Source organism: Grammomys surdaster, unplaced genomic scaffold (genome assembly GCF_004785775.1).
Source record: "Grammomys surdaster isolate TR1022 unplaced genomic scaffold, NIH_TR_1.0 126298, whole genome shotgun sequence".
NCBI lineage: Eukaryota > Metazoa > Chordata > Mammalia > Rodentia > Muridae > Grammomys > Grammomys surdaster.
The window spans coordinates 4084549-4105815 of record NW_021621098.1 but is presented as its reverse complement, the minus strand read 5'-3'; the positions used below and the strand labels follow the sequence as shown (position 1 = coordinate 4105815).

Sequence of the window (21267 nt, the reverse complement as noted above, 5' to 3'; positions counted from 1 at the left end):
ATTTTATAGGGCTGGGCTTGTGGGAAGATATTGTGTAAATTTGTTTTTGTCATGGAATATCTTGGTTTCTCCATCTATGGTGATTGAGAGTTTTGCTGGGTATAGTAGCCTGGGCTGGCATTTGTGTTCTCTTATTGTCTATATGACATATGCCCAAGATCTTCTGGCTTTTGTAGTCTCTGGTGAGATGTCTGGTGCAGTTCTGATAGGTCTGTCCTTATATGTTACTTGACAGTTTTCCCTTACTGCTTTTAATACTCTTTCTTTGTTTTGTGCATTTGTTCTTTTGACTACTATGTAACGGGAGGAATTTCTTTTCTGGTCAATCTATCTGGAGTTCTGCAGGCTTCTTTTTTTGTTTAAGGGCATCTTTTTCTTTAGATTAGGAATGTTTTCTTAATTTTTTCCAAGATATTTACTGGCCCTTTAAGTTGAAAATCTTCACTCTCTTCTATACCTATTATCCTTAGGCTTGGTTTTCTTAATGTATCCTGGATTTTCTGGATATTTTGAGTTAGGAGCTTTTTGCCTTTTGTATTTTCCTTGAGTGTTGTGTCAATGTTTTCTATGGTATCTTCTGCACCTGAGAGTCTCTCTTCTGTCTCCTGTATTCTGTTGGTGATCTATGACTCCTTATCTCTTTCCTAGGTTTTCTATCTCCAGGGTTGTCTCCCTTTGTGATTTCTTTATTATTTCTCTTTCCATTTTTAAATCCTGGATATTTTTGTTCAATTCCTTCACCTGTTTGGTTGTGCTTTTCTGTGATTCTTTAAGGGATTTTTGTGTTTCCTCTTTAAGTGCTTCTACCTGTTTACCTGGTTCTACTGTATTTCTTTGAGGGAGTTATTTATGACCTTCCTAAAGTCCTCTATCATCATCATGAGATGTGATTTTAAGTCAGAATCTTGCTTTTCTGGTGTTTTGGGGGTATCCAGGGCTTGCTTTAGTGGGCAAACTGGGTCTTGATGATGCCAAGTAGCCTTGGTTTCTGTTGTTTATGTTCTTGTGCTTGCCTCTCGACATCTGGTTATCTCTAGCATTAGCTGATCTTGCTGTCTTTAACAGTGGCTTGTCCCTCCTGTAAGTCTGTGTGTCAGCACTCCTGGGAGACCAGTTCTCTTAGGGAGGAATTTGGTTATGGAGAGGTGTGGCACAGGGTCAGCTCCAGGGCGCAGAAAGAAACTGGAAAAATCCTGTGGTTCCTATGTCCTCATGGCTCTGGGCAGGTCCCTCTTGGACCAGGAATTTAAGCAGAAGTAACGGTCTCACCTGTGCTCTCAGGTGTGTCAGCACTCCTGGGAGACCAGCTCTCTCCTGGTGGGAATTGGGTATGGAGAGCTATGGCACAGGATCAGCCCCAGGGTGTAGATAGAAACTGGAAGCCAATTTAAATTTTTTAATCTGTTAAATAATAAATCATATGTAAGAATTTCCTTCAGCTAAATAAAAATAAATCTTTCCTTCCTGAATAAATCCAGTTTAGCTCCAGTATTTTCATTCTGTGTCTTCTGAGTTGATTATCTAGTTGGCTGATATAGTGATTTAATTAATCATTAGATAGTTTGTTAGTCAGTTTGTCCCATAATGCTCCTCTCTTCAGCTATCCTGGAGGTGTTTTGTTCTCATGGTGACCATGAGGTTGGACACTTTCAGTCTGCAGATGTCCTGTTTTGCTAAATTTTACATAAGGTTGAAATGTTCCAGAGTGTGATGGCCCAGGTCTTTAAGCTCAGCACTCAGGAGGCAGATTTCTGAGTTTAAGGTCAATGTAGAGAATTCGAGGCTAGCCAGGACAGCATAGGGAGACTCTTTCTACACAAAGCAACGAATAGCTGGCTACTCTTTCCATTGACTTCATGATTGAATCTCACTACGGCTCACCTGGAATTGCTACTTGACATTTAGTGAAAAGTCTTTAATAATTAGAGAATTATCCTAGTTTTCTGTTTGACTTTTTCTTTTTCAGAATGTGTTGATTTCATCTAATTTTTAACCCTTAGTTGCCATGATTACATTTAGCACACTTTGTAATCTTAACCTGAGGCCTGAGCTAAGGCGACAAACTTTGCTTCTGAGGTGGAGAACTTCTATTGCTATAGTTCTTGGGGGCCACTCTTTTTTTTCTGAATCAGTTTTGCCAGTGATTTCAGTTTTCCTATGCTTTCAAGAACTGCCATGTTGATTCCAAGCATTGTACCTGGGTTTTCCTGGTTCTCTCCCAGCCCCATCTCTTTTCTTGCCTTCTTTGGCTTTGTTGTCTTCCATTCTAATTTGCTTCTCAGAATTCAGCTCCTTATCAGTCTTTCTACTTATTTTCAAAGTAAGACGTTCACCCAAATCCCTCTGTGTAGAGCAGCATGCTTGCATTATGGTGCAAGCCTTAAGTATTTATTTTAATATTGTCACCATTTACCTTGGGACCTATGAATTACTTAGTAAAATGATTTGTTTTAATTTGTAAAGTATGAGATTTTTGACTATTGATGCTAACTTGTGGAATAATTGCATTTTAACAATATTATCAGAAGTAATTTGGATATTATTAAATTAACCCAGGTAAATATATTCAATTATTTTTAGTAAAATTATATAGAATTATCAATCATCACTGCAGTCCACTTTTATGACATTATTACTGCCACCTCTGTAAAGAGCCCTTGTGCCATTTTCAGTCAAACTGTAATGACATTTTAGGCAAAATCTATGTTCTGTATGGAGCCAACTCTGAAATGTATTGTTGACTGCTCTATAGCTTCATCTGTACTGCACACTACACAACATATATCGACCTATATAAGTGTTTAAACTAGCTTAAAGTCAGTTCTCTATCTACATCTTACAGAATCTTACAGCAGTTGGGACATGAAGGATGTTCAACAGTTGAAGACCACACAGTCTTGCACAACACAGCACTGTACCTCCTGTAGAAAGGAATGAAACTGTTTTCTCATTTGTCTCTGCATCCTTCAGAAAGTTTTATGGGAATTCCTCAGTCTGACCATAATTTTAATCATGCCCCTCACATGGTCTAATCTACTATTCCCATCTATTGGGTATTTCACTGTTCTGTGGCCTTTAACTAAAAGCACTTAACATTTACTGTGCTTGAGTCTCTCATTTGTATGTGTGAGTACACTCACGCATGATAAACATGAAGTTCTTATGAATTCAATGCTTCATTTCACTGCATAGAAATCCTATGTGCCTAACTTAGAGACAATTTTTTCTAAAGAAAAAAAAAGATCAATTTTTTGTTTTTGTGTTTATTTGTTTGTTTGTTTCCCTAAAGGACTCCAGTGAAAAAACCACCTGGTCTATCCTCAGAACGTCAGCTAAAAATCACAGATTCAGTCCAAACAACCTCACACTTTACTACCCCAAACCTCTCCTCCAGGCCACATGATGTACTTCAAAGAAGAGAGAAGCTCCTCCCAGCATTTTTGTGACCTTTTCACCAGACCATTTATCTATAGTTGGGCGCCATTGGACTGAGCTGTTCACATAGGACCTTCATACCACCTGGTCCTCCATGCCACTGAAACCTAAATAGAATACTTCTATGAGCATCTATCCTAGTTTGCTTTCTTGTCTGGAACAAATATCAACACCAAATGCAACTGGTGAAGGAAAGGAGGGAGGCTTTGTTTCATCTTACAGCTTACAGTCCAAAATAAGGAGAAGTCAGAGCAGACACTCAAGAAGGAGCCTAGAAGCAGGGACAGAAGCAAAGATCATAAAGGAGTGCTACTTACTGGCTTTGTCTTCATGGACCACTCAGCTTCTTTCTTGTAGAGCCCAGAACCTCCTTCCCAGTGGTGGCAGCTGTCTACATTTGTCTGGGTCCTCCTCCATCAATCATTGACCAAGACAATGCTTCAAAGGTTTGCCTACAGGCCACACTGGCTGAGGCGTTTTTTCTCAACTGAAGTTCTCTCTTTCTAGAAGATCTTAGCTTGTGTCAGGTTAACAAAAAACAGCACAGAGGCTTACTCTGGCATTTAATGACTTACTTTAGATTTATTTCTCTAACAGTGTTTCTCCTCAGAAGAAAATAATCCAGAAAGGACAGCACAGAATACTTTGCAACATTTGGGCAAAATGGTGTCATCTCTTAGGTGGAAGTTAAACATCTCACATCATGTGTAGATTGTAAGAGGCCTTCTGTAACTAAAAGGACTAACATAGAGGTATGAAAAGACCTTAGGCTTCAGGCCACACAGTACTGAATACCATTCTGATTCCAGCACACAGCAGCTATGTGTTCTACGCAACCACATTGTGCTTTGGGCATGCACTTTAATCTGGGCTTCCCTTTTCTCATTTGTGCAAAGATAAATTATAAGCTCTGCCTATTAGAGTCAAGGATAGGTGATGAAGGGCATGGGTATGATTCAGACAGAGTTGGTACCTCTGCTGGTGAACAAACACAATGTGATGTAGCAAGGCTCTGAGGAGGGCTTTCTCTTCCAATAATGAGGACTCAGTGTGTCCACAGACACTGTGCACTTTTGTGAAATTCTGAATAGCTAGCGCAGGTACCCTTAGCCTCTAGGATAGCCAAGCAGCCACCATTTGCCTGAGTTAGGAACAGAACTAGATATGATGTCTGGTGTCCTTGTATAGCCTTTGGTAGAACAGGACAAAACTCAGAGAGATAAAAGAAGGAGGGGCTGGCACAGCATGCCTGTAAGAAATATTTATACTTCACTTCATTCTATCATAGAGCTTCCTGAAATCCAAACTCTCTCTACTCGAACCTGATCTACAAAGTCATTAGGAAAGAATAGTTGTCGAAGTAAGTGGCTAAGGCATATTTTATTTAACAGTGCACTCAATATTTATACTCTAGCCTGTGGATCTCCATTTGTTCTCTTACTATGCCCCACAAATACTGATGTATACATAAGGTTGTGGGAAGTTGCTATGCTGTCATGTGCAAAGAGAGTAGTGGTCTGTCCTATGGCTGCTTGGGTAGAGGGTGATAGAAAATGACAGCTGTCCTTCACCTTATGTCACCCCTCAATGAAACTCAGACATTTTAGGTTTACAACTTGGGCCAAGATTCAGAGCTCTGTTCATTCCAACCACACTGCCTGTTGTCACTCAAATCAGAATAGTCCCCAAAGACCCCATCTCCACACCTAGTGGTGGTCTTTTGGGAACCCATAAAACATTTAGACTTTATTTCAAGTTCCAGTCCAGCTTTCTGCTCCCAGATCAGCTGTCATCATGCCCCTACTGATCAGGAAGGAGCCTCTTCTTCCCCTCCATGATGGACAATTTCCCCTGAAGCCATTAGCTAAAATTAGCCATTCCCTTTAAGTTGCTTCTGTCAAACATCCTGTCACAGTGATGAAATGACAAATGTAATCAATACCTTCTGCCCTTTGAGTGACATAAGAGTGGGGTCACAGTCTGAGCACCCAAGGATTCGAATGTTCCATAGTTTCAACACTTCCAACTGAGTCCAGCTCTGCAACTCATCTGTAACCTCCAGTTTATGGGTTGAGCCACTGCCCATGTGACTTTTTCCCCATCCTCTCCATAAAGTCTTCCATTGTCAGGGGAATGACTTCTTCCTAGGCATTACTGACTGCCCAGACAGCTTACCTGAAGCAATTTATTACCTGGGTAAGTGGTTCTCTCATATGGCGACATATAGCAAACAAAAAGAATTGTTTAAACCTGCAAGTGTTAAGATTTCATCTCCAGACACTGACTCAGAAGGAAATACGAGGTGAAACTGGAGGACATGTTTGTGGTTGCTGCTAGTTTGGGTCTTGCAGGACTGTATGTGCATGTAAATACTTAAGTGTTCATTATTAAACACACTAAGTAATCTAAAACAGCCAGGACTAAAAAATTTAAATTCGGAGGTGGAGAGATGGCTCAGTGGTTAAAAAACACTTGTTGTTTTTGCAAGGGACCAAGGTTCAGTTCCCAGCACCCATGTGGAAGCTCACAACTGGCTTCAGTTCTGGAAGATCGTACACTTCCTTCTGGTCTTCATGAGCACATCACACATGAGGTGCACAGGCATACAGGCAGACAAAACAGCCAAAAACATCTTTTTTTAAAAAAATTGGATTCTAATTTTATATGATTTCTTATGTGCTTAAGCCTTGTTTTCCTAGATAGAAACATTTTCATTTATTCTCTCTCTCTCTCACTCTCTCTCTCTCTCTCTCTCTCTCTCTCTCTCTCTCTCTGTGTGTGTGTGTGTGTGTGTGTGTGTGTGTGTGTGTGTGTGCTTAAACACTCAAAAGACAACTTGTGGAATTGGTTGTATTCTTCCATTCTTGGAGATTGGACACTGGCTGTCATGCTTGATAGTAAGGTGACTGTCTTTACCTGCAGAGCCATCTCGTTGGCTCTCTAGGAAGATATTAAGCTCCTGAGAACAGAAGTGGTGTTTTATACATGCTAATAACTGCTCAGAATCTGAGCACATGAACTGTGTCCAGTACAGAAGCCAAAGAAGCACATTAAGTCTGTACTGGATCTTCCAAGGCCAGACCACGTGTCACCATGCCTGTATGATACTGTCATCTCTTCTGGCTGTCTTCTGTTGCATGCTGTACACTCTAGTGCCATGGACACAGGGGCCTTCTGTAGTGCATTGCATATTGGCATCCCCAAACACCACCTCTCCAACAGTTCTTTGTTTTGTTTGCTTTTTGGGAGAAGTTGAAATTCAAATCCAAATGTTCGTTATACAAGGCAGGGGGTTTTCTTAAAACTAATGATTTGTCTTTCGACCACTGACAGCCCTGGCCCGTGCTTGAGCTATGTTCGTTTGAGCAAGAGTTGTTAGAGACAGAGGAAAGCCAGCTGGGGCTGCCAGCTTTTAACTCCTGTTCAGGGGTTTAAAGAGGTTGTTCAGAGATTCCTGCAGCCATGCCCTTCTTTAAAATAAATTTTAAAAAGCAAAAACATGAAAACCTCATTGTAGCACAAATACTATCTAGGGGATCACACTTTCCAAGTGGGTAACTATGCTTTTCTTTGAGCATATAGGAGACAATGTCCCCATTTGAGTTTGATACAGGGGGATGATTTGAGACATTACTTAGGTGAGAACCTTTTGTTAACCAGAGAATTGTTTCTTTTGCCTTCCTGTTTTTGCGTATAAGTAGGCTTTACTGTGTCTGTTTTTTTCTTCCTAAATGGTACTTGTACATACACCTGATTGGCATTTTATTCATGTGGACAAACTGCTTCCATTATGTGAATGTGCAATAGCTGGAAGTCAATGGGAATCAAACAGCTAAAGCAATAAGCAATGCTTCAGAAATTGTAGGACTGATAATAACAACTTACGAGCTTACCAGACTTGAGAGGACTTCATTGTGGACTGTGCACATTCATCACCAAGCTCTCGATGTGGGAGTCTCTATGTCTGCTTCCACAAGTAGGATGAGCCTATGCTTCATTTCAGAGAAGCACATAAAGTCACCTCCTTGTCCAGTAACAGCAGGAAAGAAAGGTACAATTGGCCACCAGCGCACCCAGCATCTCCTAGGAGCTAAGCACTGCTAGCTTCTCAGATAAACATTGCCTTCAAAACACCTTGTATGCCATATACTCTTACACCATTCACTCTAGAGAGCTCAGAAGAGAAGACAAAGGATTCAAGTCACAGAGGTAATAATCCAGACTCACAATACAGATACCACATCACCTCACAAAACTCTTGACATGGAAAAGTATGAGGAAAGGTTACACTGGGAATGAGGAAAACCAACTAGTTTGTAAGGAATAAAATGATTGCAACTATTAAAGATAGTGTAGCAAATTTGGTATATTTTATCAAAACTAATCTGCCTATTTTAACTGCTGGTTAACATACATTCAGATAAGTTAATTCAAATACATTTTCATCTTTGTTCAAAAATTATAACAGCAGTTGTATCCAAAAAATCTCTGAGACATTTCTACCTCTACCTACCCAACCACCAACCAACTGTTCCTGCCCTGGGTGTGTTTTTTTTTTGCCTGGAACATGAGGTGTAGAAATGTGTTCTGCTTGCACTACGTGATTTCTATCCTACTAGGCATTGTCAGTTGGTTAAAGGAGAGGTGAGGTTAGAAAATAAACCACTACGAGGATTCACCACAGAATCAGGGAGGATGGGTTCTTTAAAGACTATCTCATACACTTGGAAACCTGATTGGGTGCAAATAGTGACCACATTTTTTTCATAATCTTGTTCAGGAACAAAGGAATAGAAATGAGGCTCCCAGGACCAAATTAAAAATAGAATTAAGATTCTGCTACTATAATTTTATTTTAATATATATTATAATTTTAATATATATTTAATATATGTATATACATATATATATATGTGTGTGTGTGTGTGTGTGTGTGAGAGAGAGAGAGAGAGAGAGAGAGAGAGAGAGAGAGAGAGCGAGCTTGTGCAAATGCATGTAGGTCTGTCTGACATGGGTGCTAAGGACTGAACTCTGGTCATCTGCCAGCAAGAGCTCTTAACCACTGAGCTGCCTCTCCAACTCCACTATGATTTTAGTAAAAACTTACAGATTTTCACAGTTACTGGGGTTATTATTAATGTTCCAGGGTGGTGGTAACCAAGGAGTGTTTCCCCTTCTCTGAGGAGAAGGAGACAGGGTAATGGGGGAGGGATTTGAAAGGGTGGGACTGGGAGAAGAGGGAGGAGCTGTGATCGGGATATAAAGTGAATGAAAAAAAATTGAGTTAAAAAAGAAAGGAAGAAATTTCAATAAAGACTTGCAGGAGGTGTGTGTGTCTCCAGGCTGCAAAGGCTGAGGGTGCTGGTTTCTAGTACCTAAAGAGCATTTAGAACTTCTGACAAGGTGTTGTGCCCACCTGATCACTTCACCAACACCACAATGGCTGCTAAAACCTGGGCCAGATTATGTACCACTCTTCTCAGAAACAGAATCCCATGGACGCGTCTGCCAGTCTGGGTAAGAGGGACCAGAATTCTCTCCAGTCTCTCTCTTCTTTTTCTCTCAGTCTTTCTTTCTTCTTGTGCCCTATCTTGGTTAATCCATCCATCTTCACCAGTCTCCTGGCTGCCTTCTAGGGCTGATGGTTAGATAGCATTTTCTTCAATACCTAAGAAGCAGGTAGAATGATAATAGATAGATAAGTCATATCTTGGCTGATTGATTGGCTGATTGATTGATTTTTAGATACATAGATGATAAAAAATAAGTGATGAGTAATAGATAGTAGCTAATAGATATATAGATGATAAATATAGATGTTAGAAGACAAAATTGATAGAAAGACATATATATTATGTATATAAATTATATATAACATATGTATTAGAATGACTACACAGAGCCTCACCTGAGCATACAGTTTCTCTGTCCACCTGTCTCTTGCAGTTGTGACATTAGCATCTGTGTGTTTCTCCTCACCCATTCCAGTGGTTGCAGTCCTTGCCTCAGCCCTCATTCTTGACCTTGCTGAGCAAGACACTTGACCTGATTCTTATCTATACAAGGTGCCTAAAGCTTGTATTTTCACTTTCTTGACTTCTTCAAGTACTAAGATTTTCATTCAAAGAATAAAGAGTTCGTCTTCAGGACAGCGGTCACCCTTCCTGGTCCCTGTGCTGACCCAGCACATCATAGGACCTTCTCTTCAGAAGCTTGGGATGTCTTTGGTGATGCGACTTTCCTATGTACTCCTTTCATATTCCAGAACACTTTTCTTCCTCTGGAAGAAACTGTGATCATTGGAGTGCCATTTTTGCTGTGTCCTATCCTTTATTCATCTCCCTATTTCCAACCAACTTCGTCTCCCTTCACTTCAGTTTCCATACACATCAACCTGAAGTCCATCATGACCAAGAACTCTAGCACCTTGTGATCTGCAACCTTGGCCAGCTCTCAGTTTCTGTACTCTGTCTGCCCATTAGTGACTTGTGCAGAGGACCTGGCTCATGGGTCTATGTTTCCAAATAGCATTCTGAAAATTATTCCTCATAGTTGATGCTTGTCCAGGTGGGATTCTCTGTACTTGTCATGGCAGAGCAGTCTGTTTCTCTTGAAATTGAGTCTCCATGCAGTTTCCAGCATCTAATGAGGGTCTTCCTTTCTGGACTCTTCATAGCAGGACTTTACCTGGACTGCTCAAGGTCTGCCTCTCTCCAAAGTTCTCCCCACAATCCTCTTCTGATGAATCAATCTAGCCCTCAATGATCACAAGTCTGCATTCTTGATTAATTTTTTATCTTTTTCCAGACATGCATTTCCAAGACTTTGTTGGCAATCTCAACCTCAAACTCAGTCCAGGATGATGCCCAGTAAATAATCAACATTTAAGAAGTATTAGCTCAGTTGAATATAGTAGATATTCTAACTTGAAAGTTGATATGAATTAAGCACCAGTTATGAGCTAGGCATCATGGTTGGTGTAATGACTAGAAAAAGATGTGTCTTTGTGAGCTTCATAGGAAATGATTGTGTGAGCCCCTGACCAACCAGAGAATGAGGCCGCATGTTCCAGAGTTTATCTCTAGTGCCCTAGAAAAAAAACTAATTCTAAAGAAATAATAAGGGAAATGGGCTAAAATTGTACCCAGAGAGTCACATTCATCCTGAATAGAACCAGTTCACCCATAAAATATGTTCAGATGGTATTCAGGAACATACCAGAGGATTCTTGAAGAGAAAATTAAGACAGAGCAGAGAAAGCAACAATACAGGACAAAGCCACACTGCTGCTGTCTTTTTAAATAAATCACCAGCAACATAGTTGTGTTCAATCACTTCTGTGACATCTAAGGTTGACTTAGAGAAGAACGGCTATGACCAGGAACACGTGGCTCCCAGGCTGTAAAATATCTGCCATTTGTACCTTGAAGAAAATTCTTTGCCTACCTTTTCTGTCTAGTATGCCAACTTCTACATACCTTATTCTAAATACAGTGAGAAGAGTTTCTAAAAGAATATATTTCTAAGTCCCAGCCGAAAGAAATAGAATTTCCAGAGAGTGACCTGGGACATGGGGATTTAACAGTGACTATAGGTAGCCTATGGGCTTAGATAAGCTTAAGAAACTGTCCACTTTTCAAAGCTCCATTTTAACAGCCTTCCAGCTTTGGTTTTCTGCCTTAGCACTTCCATCTCTAACTCTACTACTCTGAGCATCCCTGAGCTTCAGGTTTCCTCTTGTAGAGCAAGGGAAACAAATGAGCAGTCCACGTGGGATTGTGGTGGCAGTTTCATGAGAAGATTCTTCACCAAATACTGAGCACATGGCATAAGGTACAGCAAGGGCTTTGTCACCGTCATGTACACCAACACCGTTCATTATACCATTCCCTTCTCTTCCTCCATCTCTTCCTCATTTAACTACACCTCCCTCACGATTTATTTGCTTAAAAATATTTGGTGTGATTGTACTTAGACATGTGAATTGGCTTACCTTACCTCACAAATCCTGAATTCTATACTCTTAATTTTTTTTTAGTTTAAAAATCTTCAGCAAATAAATCTTTAAATGACTTACAACATATTTTATTTAAAGAGTACAAAGTACTGTACAAAGAAGTGAGTCTGATGGAAGAGATGGGCAGGGTAAGTGGACATACCCCCAAACCACATTTCAGAGCATGTCCAGGAGTGAACGCACAATGGCTGACTCCCAGCCCAGTACCTGGCCTCAAGCTCTAGCACACCTTTCCAAATCCGACTCATCATCACTTATTTATGAACCTCTCACAGATAGGATACAGTAAACCTATCAGCCAAAACCCTTTTATGGGCCCGCAGAAGACTCTTGGGCCTTTTCTACTGTTCCCATCCTGAATGTTGATGGGGTGAAGGGAGCCAACATCACTTGCCTAGAGAACCCCCAGAACGACTGTCACTCCCTTTCTCAGAACACTTCTGCCTCTTCTTAGTCTACTCACATAAGCTCTAAAGTTCACCACTCCCTCTCATCTTGAGGCCCTCAGTCCCCTGCATAAGATTCATTTACATCCCACCTCTTGGTATCTACCCAAGCCAACAAAACCATTGAGCTCAACAAAGACCAGGAATTCTTGCTTTATCTTAATGCCCATTATAAGAAGAAAACCACCCTGACACACACAAGTGATGGTCTTTATAGCCACTTTTGGCCAAACCACACTTAAGTCATATCCCATTCCAGAAAGGACATCCTAAGAAGGGATTGGAAGAAGCAGATGATCACTGGGTGGTGAGGCCATAATGTAGAAAGTAAATGGAGCTCTGCAAGCTCACATCCTGACAGCATCTTTCACATATCAAAGGCCTGTTATACTGGGAAAGGGTTAGATGAACTTTGAGGGCCTGCTGCAGGACTTGAAGTCAAGGGAATAGACTGGTACTTTAGGGAAGTAGATCACTGTTCTGTGCAAGGAAAAAAAATCTCACCATTTTTGATGCTTCCTAATGCTGGATATAACATTGGAAAAGTGTGTGATATGGTTGAGATCAAATCAGTCTAAGACTTTTTAAGCTGACAATATATGTCCCAACAAACTGAAATCAGATGTCTTGAAGAGGATAGCCCAGTCAAAAGCCCAGCCTTTCAATATGTTCTCTCTGGATCTGGATTCTACTCTGTCTACAAATACACTGTATCTGTTATGATATGAATATGATTTGAATATGAATATCTCTCATGGGCTAGTGTATTTTAATACTCAGTCCCTTCTTTATGGTGTTTCCCTGGAAGAATGTGAAATCTTGTGAGATAAAATCTACCTAGAAGGAAAGAGTAAGTTACTGATGAGAAGAGCATGGGCTACAGAGCACCACCACTTACATGTAGATTTCTGTCTCCTGAACCACCAAACTGTAAGCAAGCTGCCACACTACAGAGAAACACTGCCATGCCTTTCCCATTGTGATAGACTGTATCCCCTCAGACCACAAAAACACACAAATCCTTCCCCCTCAGGTTGCTTCTTGTCAGGGATTTGGTCACAACAATGAGTAAAGTTCACTACAGTACCTGATACTTTAAGCCTCTCTATGCCTCTGTTTCCTTATGAGGATCACATCAACTGTTACCCTTACAGAAAAGGGTTAAAGATTGAAGAACCTAGAATTTTGCATACAAGCATCACATCTCTGTTTTGTATTATTTAGTGACTAGAAAAACGACTATCATCTGTCCTTATATGAATCAAAGCTCCTGCCTTACAGAATACAGAGGTAGGCAGGTTGTTTTCCATAAATGCAGTGTCTCCTTCTATCCATACTAGTACAAAACAGAAAGACGAAGAAGCACGAGAGACAGAATACTCCCAGAATACAAAACAGAAGCACGAGAGACAGAATACTCCCAGGGTAGACATGGCTCTAAGAAATCCAAAGAAGAGGAAGGCAGAGTTCTTGGCTCTGTCTTCCAAGTGTTCTCATACTCTCTAGTCATGGTGACCTTTCATGTCAACAGCTCCCATGAAACAGAGAAGCCACAAATTGGCTGAATGGAAGGAACCAAATCCAAGGACAGGACACTGGAGTTGGTTCAGCAATATACCTAGCACAGGGAGGGACAGCACCCAAGACATTAGCATATCCATAATTTAGCTATGTTCACACATCCATAATTCAGACAAACATGGCTGGGCATGAGCAGAAAGAAGTAAAACTGAAATCCAAAGAATATAGACCAAGCATAAAAAGGAAATCTAAATAATTTTAAAATATTATTCACAAATATGAAGACATGCCATTCAGGTGCAATGTCCCTGAACATTTCTTGATTGTGTTCTGAACATTTCTGCATTGCCCAGATCTGCTCTTGGCCTTCTCTTTGTTCTCCTAAATCTCCTAATTGCTTATACTCCCAGGACCAGATATTGTAGGGTAGCTTTACTTGTCTAACTTTATATTGTGAATATTCAAAGTGTGTCAAGTTAAGTGTCAAAAAATGTCAAAGTATTAAAAGTGTCAATCGAGTTAACAGGTATCTTGGTCAAAGCAGTTTTAGGCATGCTGAAGGTTAGACTTTATCCCTCCTGTCTACAGCAAATGTTTATTCTTTGATCCACTTCTTTCCCCATCTCGCTCATTCCTCCCTTCAGAAAGTACTGTTCTACTCTGCTTCTATCTCTTCTACTTCTCATTTAGATTATGTACTAAAATAAAACTGCAGAGGATTTTTTTAGGTTCAACTCCATTGTCACAGATGACATCATCTTTTGAAGGCTGGGTCATGACTAGTTCACTGAGTGGATTGCTCCTGCTTATCATAGCAACTCCTTTTGTTTTGTTTGGAGCTAGGAGTTGTGCCCAAGGCCTTCTGCATACTGATTGTGTGCTTTGTCACAGAGGACCCCTCAGCCGCTGTACATAATTTTTTTATCCATACATCTACTGACAGATGCATACCTCGATGTCACACCATGGCCATTGTGAGGGATACTGTAGAGAACATGGGAGCCCAAATATCTCTAGGAAGTGCGGAGCTTATTTCCTTTAAGTGGATGTCCAGCAGAAAGATTTCTGAGACGTATAGTTGAGCTTTTAGAGTTCTTCATAGGTTGTCACTGCCCTACCTGTCTTGCTTTTCTCCAAATCTTGGCTCTAGATAGCCATGGGGACCTACGTTCGCTGCTGGATGAAACCATGCCCTTGACATTCTCTTCTCCCACTTTGGAGTGCTCGGTACTCGAGTTACTTTCCTTGTGAGTCTCAACTGTTAGACTACGTTTCCTAAGACCTTTGATCATAACTCCATTTTCTGTGCCTCCTTGGTGTCTAGTGTCATTTCTAATAGACGGGAGGGGTCAATTTTTTAAAGTAAAGGAAATGAGGAATCATTAAAAAACAGATTCTAGGTCCTGTTAACCTAACCCCTGAGTCAGTCTTAGAAGCTGCGGGTGTTTTCTGTGTACTTGAAGCTTTGTCTGACATCGTGTGCATTTGGTGTGTGTGTGTGTATGTGTGTATGTGTGTGTGTGTTGTCTACTTTAATGACAGAAGTACACCTCACACCCTCAATGCAGAACTCTCCCCCTTTAACCCAGCAGCAACTTTCCTACTTCCATAAATACTCAGAATTCTCCCTGGCTCTATAGTGCTGAAATTATTCATGGGGTAGTGGATTCCACCCCTCTTTTGTTTATATTTATTTGTTTGTCCTGTATTCATTACAGTCTAAGTTTCTAGCCGTGAGCATGGACTTCCTTTGTCATTCACCCCAGTATACAAGCTATGCATGCCTGACTGGCTGCCACACTAGTGAATAATGTTTGATCATTTTATTGAAATTCCTCTTTACCCATGGACTGGTTTCTTTAGGGTTTAGTCTAACTTCTTTCAGCTCCTGGTCTGCAGGCCTGTGTTGATTTGCATTATGGCTGCATTAATGCTTTTGAATGCCATCCATGTGTTAGGTGCTGTTTAGAACTAAATAAAATGTCTTGCCCTAGTGATTTGTTTTCTTTCAACTTGGCAGATTTGTGACCCCTGTGTTTCTAGGAGCTGAAATTGTCAAGGCTCTTTTAATGCACCTCTTTGTTCGGGCACTAGCACGCCTGGTGGCTTTGAGAATAGCTGTCGTTCTGAGAATAGCATTTGTAGATACAACTGCTGTTGAAAAGGGAAACTCTATACATGGACTATTTCACTGGGAACAGGCAGCAGGAAAGGCTGCTATTGTTCTTCACTAAAAGAAGTAAATGAAGCCTCATGTACTAATTTCATCCTGAACATGATGCAGCATTTTGCTCTAAATGTGAATCTATATCGACCGTCTCAGTGTTGATAGTATTCCAATTAGTGTTTGTGAGCAACCCTCCTTCTCCACCCCTAGGCAGCCAGGATAGAAAGATCTGGCCCCTATTTCCACGAACTTCCAAGATGGCTTTGAGCAAACAGCGTTAGCCACAGCATGAAACTCCTCCGGTCCTTGTTACACTCTAGAGAATCATAAGCTCAGGCAATCTCAGCATCATAAAAGCCACAGACAGCTACATTCCAACAGAACCACAGGCTTAGGGTACTTCTTTGCAACTTGGAGCTGAGCCACTGCAGTTTAGCATGAGTTGGAGACAGATAGGGTACATTTGTCCCTCTCCTGGTTGTGAAATGGGGCTCCTCCAAGCATGTCTGCACAACACTGAGGGCTCAAAAACTAGGCATTTTCCACTTGGGCATCACTGAAACTTCTGGCTCAAGTGAATGTGCCAAGTCCCTCTCCACACAACACTTTAAAAGCTGAAATGCATCTGTCTCTCTCCCTTTCTAGAACAAATGTACATATGCTAGAAACTTCTTGAGAAGTTCATTCCAAATTCAGATGTCCAGCACAAGACAAAAACTCAACACAGAATAAGTAAGGGATAAATGAACCACAGGCATGCATCCAAGTGCTCCTAAAAATATTCTGTGTGATGAGTATCACCCTGGCCAAGAAAGTTGTCAGTTTAAAAGCCACATGCAAACAGCTTCAAAGAAATAGCCATGATAAAGAGTTTGGGAGGAGGAAGAATGTTTAAGGTTAATAGATTTAAGGAAGATAAACTCCCAAAGAAGTTGAAAAATCAAATCAAAATGAGTAAAGAACAAACATATATTAGAAGGTCTTCTGATATTAAGGAAAATCAGCAAATCTTCACAATTTTGCCAAGTTGATTAGCAAAATTGCCTCAAGTCATTTCAGTTTACATTAATTGATCACTAAAGAAAGACATTTTTTCTTAAGTTCCAATCTTACTTCTTAATTACTTCCCATCTTCTCTTCTTTAAAATATTTTTTAGTGCTTATCCTTCCAAGTATCTCCTTATCAATATGTTTGATAACAACATATAGTGAAACTTGCAGTATTTACTGTGATTGGAAACATCTCTACCTAATGGCTTAGTTATAAGTTTTTAGAAATACAATCTCATTACCTCCTTTTAATATAAATGTATATACAATAGCTGATGCTGGCAATTCTTCAGATTTCTTATAACCTGAATGCACATGCTCCAAAGACTATGGTATCAGAGAAATTAGACATAAAAGGCTGGAGAGGATGTGCATGGTAGCAAGAAAGGACCACAGTCAGCCTGCAGGTCTGACCTGTGTAAGACAGGACCACAGTCAGCATGCAGGTCTGACCTGTGTAAGACAGGACCACAGTCAGCATGCAGGCCTGACCTGTGTAAGACAGGATCACAGTCAGCATGCAGGTCTGGCCTGTGTAAGATAGGACCACAGTCAGCATGCAGGTCTGGCCTGTGTAAGATAGGACCACAGTCAACATGCAGGCCTGACCTGTGTCTTCCATTCGATGGATTGCTGTAATACACAACAAAAGCCCTTGAATTATGCTAAGTACAGTGTCTATAAAAGCCACTGGGGCACTTGGACATGGAGCTGACTTAGACGCTAACAAAGAAGAGTGTGAAAGCCATGGTCCTGTTGACCTAATCTTTAATTTTCCTTGTTAGTTTATGAGCAAACATTGACTACAGAAGTTATCCTTGATGTGTTCAGAGCTGAGTCATATTCTTAATCCTATTTCAGGCATTGTATTATTTAACTGATTATATAAAATGCTCCAAACTCTACTGATCCAGAAGATAGTCTGCTTTTGACTATTGCTAGATGCCAGTATCTACCAGGAGATCCTATCTACTGTTAGTATTGAGTATTATTGGTATCTAGTAAGAGTTAGAACAGCAACAAACAGCAAACAAATAACAACTGGCAGGGGAGACAGCAGTAAAAAGTGCCTCCGCCATGCTCACAGCACATATGCACACACTCCGACATGTGCACATGTCCTTAAAGGAAAAGAAGGGGAAAGTAAGAGAAAAAAGGGGAGGGGGAGAGAAGCAGATAAGAATAAGGAGTATACTAAAGAATCCATATGATTGTTTCTTTTAATTGAAGACAGCTGAGAGAGAGAGAGAGAGAGAGAGAGAGAGAGAGAGAGAGAGAGAGAGACAGAATAGTACTATAGTACTATGTGAAGTTAGTCAAGTATTTTAAGTTGTGTGTTCATAAAAGGCTAAAGTTAAAGTACCTCTCCTCTGGTAGTTGTTATTAAGGAGACGTTGTTTTTTCCCTGGCTTATTTTCTTAGGTGCTAACATAAATATCATTCTTAAAATGTCTGCCTGCTCAAGATGTATTTGTTTCTCTAAATTTCTCCTCTTGTTTATTTTCCTTCTCTTCCTATATCCCCTTGAACAATTACAACAAGCAGGCCCTTAACAGAAAAAAAAAAAGCCAATTTGTTACAGCATCATGTGGACAAGGAGTTGATGTGCTTGCCTTTCTGCACTTAGAATCTCTGGAAAGAGGTTTGAGCGTGTGACCATGTGTGTGCACATGCACATTTGTGGCTGTGTGTGGGAGCCTCTATGTGTGAGGTCAGCCTCTGGCTTTACCCCACAGAAGCTAACCACCTTGTTTTAAAGTCTCTCACTGGGAACTAGGGTAGAGACTAGGCTGGGCTGCTGACCAGTGAGCTCCAGCACTGGAATTCTCCTGCCTCTGCTTCCCCAGCACTGGGTTTACAAAATGTTCTAGCTATTATTTGGAGCCTAGAACTGACAATCAGAACATGTGTGAACAGCAAACACTTTACAGACTGAACTATCTCTTCAGATCTGGGCTTTAAAATTGTGATTTAATTTTTCATCATTTCTATTCTATTCAAATATCTCATAATTTCTCAGAAGATTGTTTTCACTTGGATTTTTATAGAGACAAAAATAGCTGAAATTTAATAAAGCCACATATATTATTTGGAATAAACAATAAGCAGCGCACACATTTTACCACTTAGTTATTATTTTGATATAAGTTTACTTTTAGACGTGGTGATAGCAAGTAGAGAGATGTGGTGTACAAGCCTCCCCATAACACCTTGTCATGATTTGAAGACATAATACACTTTGATTTTTCTATAAGAGGTATTTATTTGTGTGTAGTGGCAGCTGCAGAGAAAGAGAAAGGGGAGCCATGCCCACTGGCTCTACTTTAAGGACAGGAAACTTAAATTGTCAGGTTACTTAACTGAGCACTCTGAGTCTACCGGAAATGAGGAACAGACTTCAGATATAATCCACAAAGCTTGGGCCTCTAAACTAAACCAGTAAATGAATGCCCACTCCAAGTTGGCATGGAGAGGCTCCAAGGTTGAGAGTTTGCAAATCTGCTTTAAATTCTCTAAAGAAAAAATCCTTTCAAAAATATAGTTATAGCGCACTAATTAACGTGTTCCAACATCCCTCCACTTCAGTCACCTCGAGAGTCTAAAATTGTTAGTGCCACTTAGCCTGGCTTGGCAGTCCTCATCCCTCAGAATGGAGCCCTGGTGGTCTTTCTGACAAGCTAAAACAGAGACATACTTCTGCAGACATGAAAGGGTCCCTTCTGTGAACTGTGTTGAACACTCAGTGTTTTATTAAATAGTCTGGAATATTTTTTTCTTTTCATATCTCTTCTTTCCCAGATATAGTCAATCTTTTTTTTTTTTTTTTAGATCAAGGCCACTTTCCAGAGTCATTACCCATCACAAATTCTATAATTTTAAATGAGTTTTTTTTTTTGCTGTATTTCAAAAAGATAATTCATTACTATTTCCAACATTTAATGTATTTTTCTCTTCTTTTTTTTTCCCTGAAAGCAATATACGTGTGTAATTAATAAACAATTTAGTGTGTTGAGGAACCTAGGAAGTTGGCAAATGTTCTGGGGATATGAAATCTCAAGAAAAGCAGCACATTATAAGAAATACTAAGTAATTACTTATGTAAGCTTTCTTTTTAAATTCTAAGAACATTAACTACTAATTACCTACTAATTACCAGTACTTCAGCAGGTGTTTGCACTTAACTGTAGGCTAAAGCCCCTGTGAAAAACAAGCGCCTCACAGCCTCTCTCTAGAGCACAGCCAGTCCCACTGGACCAGAGGCACACCACGGGCTCCGCAGCGCTGGTCACAAGCCAATGCCTGCACCATTTGGCTGCCTCAGGTGACAAAGCCAAGTTGGCCGGGACTGTCTGTTTCCCTTTGTCTTCTCTCCAAACGCTACTATTATCGAGGAGTGAGGACAGATTCGGATGGCAGCATCCAGGTATCTGGGATTACACACAAACTATGATGAAGAGGCCTTCATCAGGAAGACATCCGTCTCACTTCCGGTGAATCTGTCCTCTGTGGCCGCCTGGCTGGGGCAGTCTTGCCTCCTTCCAGTGTTTCCTCTGGAAAGGAGTGTGCGCTTAGTTCTCTGTGTTTATCTAGCTTTGAAAACAATCTCGAGTATCCCTTCCAGCTGGAAAAGAGATTCTTCGACTCTACCCTTCTCAGAGCTCCAGAAATTAAAAGCGTTTCATATTTACTAAGATCTGGGAGGGTCAGGTCCCCCTGTACAGACTGCCAGCTCTCGGCCCCAGACCTGAGCATTGTGTGGCTCTTACCAGAGTCAAGAGCTGGGTTTTTCGATTTTCTTTCTTTACCCTTTCTTTTATGTGTTGTTTTCCTTGTTTGTTTTTGTTTGTTTGTTTTTGTTTAGTCCTCTGAGACAGACACTTTCTGTTCAGCCAAGCCTGGACTCACACTGGAGGACTTTTTGCTCCTGTCTGCCCAGTTCTGGAGTTACAGTTATACACCACCAGTGTAGCCTAGTCTGAGTAACAGCTACTCGTTTAGGACATTTCTATCATGCCTATGCCATTCCTTGTTTAGACTGAAAAGGGATGCAGGATGCATAGCACAATCTCACCTGAACCCACCAGAAGGCGTTCAGCTCTGCCAGGACCATCTTCCAGAACACTCCCTGTCTCACGCTTTGGTTTCCTGTGGCTACCATAAGGAATTACCATGACGTGTGGCTTACAGCAACAGAGATTTATCCTCTCACAGTTATAGAGACCAAAATTATGAAATCAAGGTGTCAATAGGATTCTGGGGAACAGTCTGTCTCCCACCAGCTTCTGAACAGTGCTTGACTTGTGTCTGCATTTGTACCACCTTTTTTCAACTTCTGCAAATATTCTATTATGCCTTTTAAAAGATACGTGTTATTAGATTCAGCATCTACCCAGATAATCCAGAATATCCTCAATTTCAGATCCTTAAGTTAATTGCATATGCAAAGATATCTTTTCCAACTAGGATCATATGAGCAGATTTCAAGGATTTAGATACGGACATTTCTATTAGGGGTCATCACTACTAAACCACTCTCTCTAAAAGTGATCTTTAATATGTTCATTTATTCAATTTTATCAAAGCCTATGCTGTTTCAGATGCCTTTTCAGATAAAGGGGAATTATTTTAAC

At 40.5% G+C, this 21267-nt stretch overlaps 1 pseudogene; it reads right to left on the bottom strand.

Moving 5' to 3' along the window:
* LOC114614075 overlaps positions 1-20808 on the bottom strand; it is a 192179-nt pseudogene extending 171371 nt beyond the window's left edge.
* Positions 20809-21267: the final 459 nt, after the last annotated feature.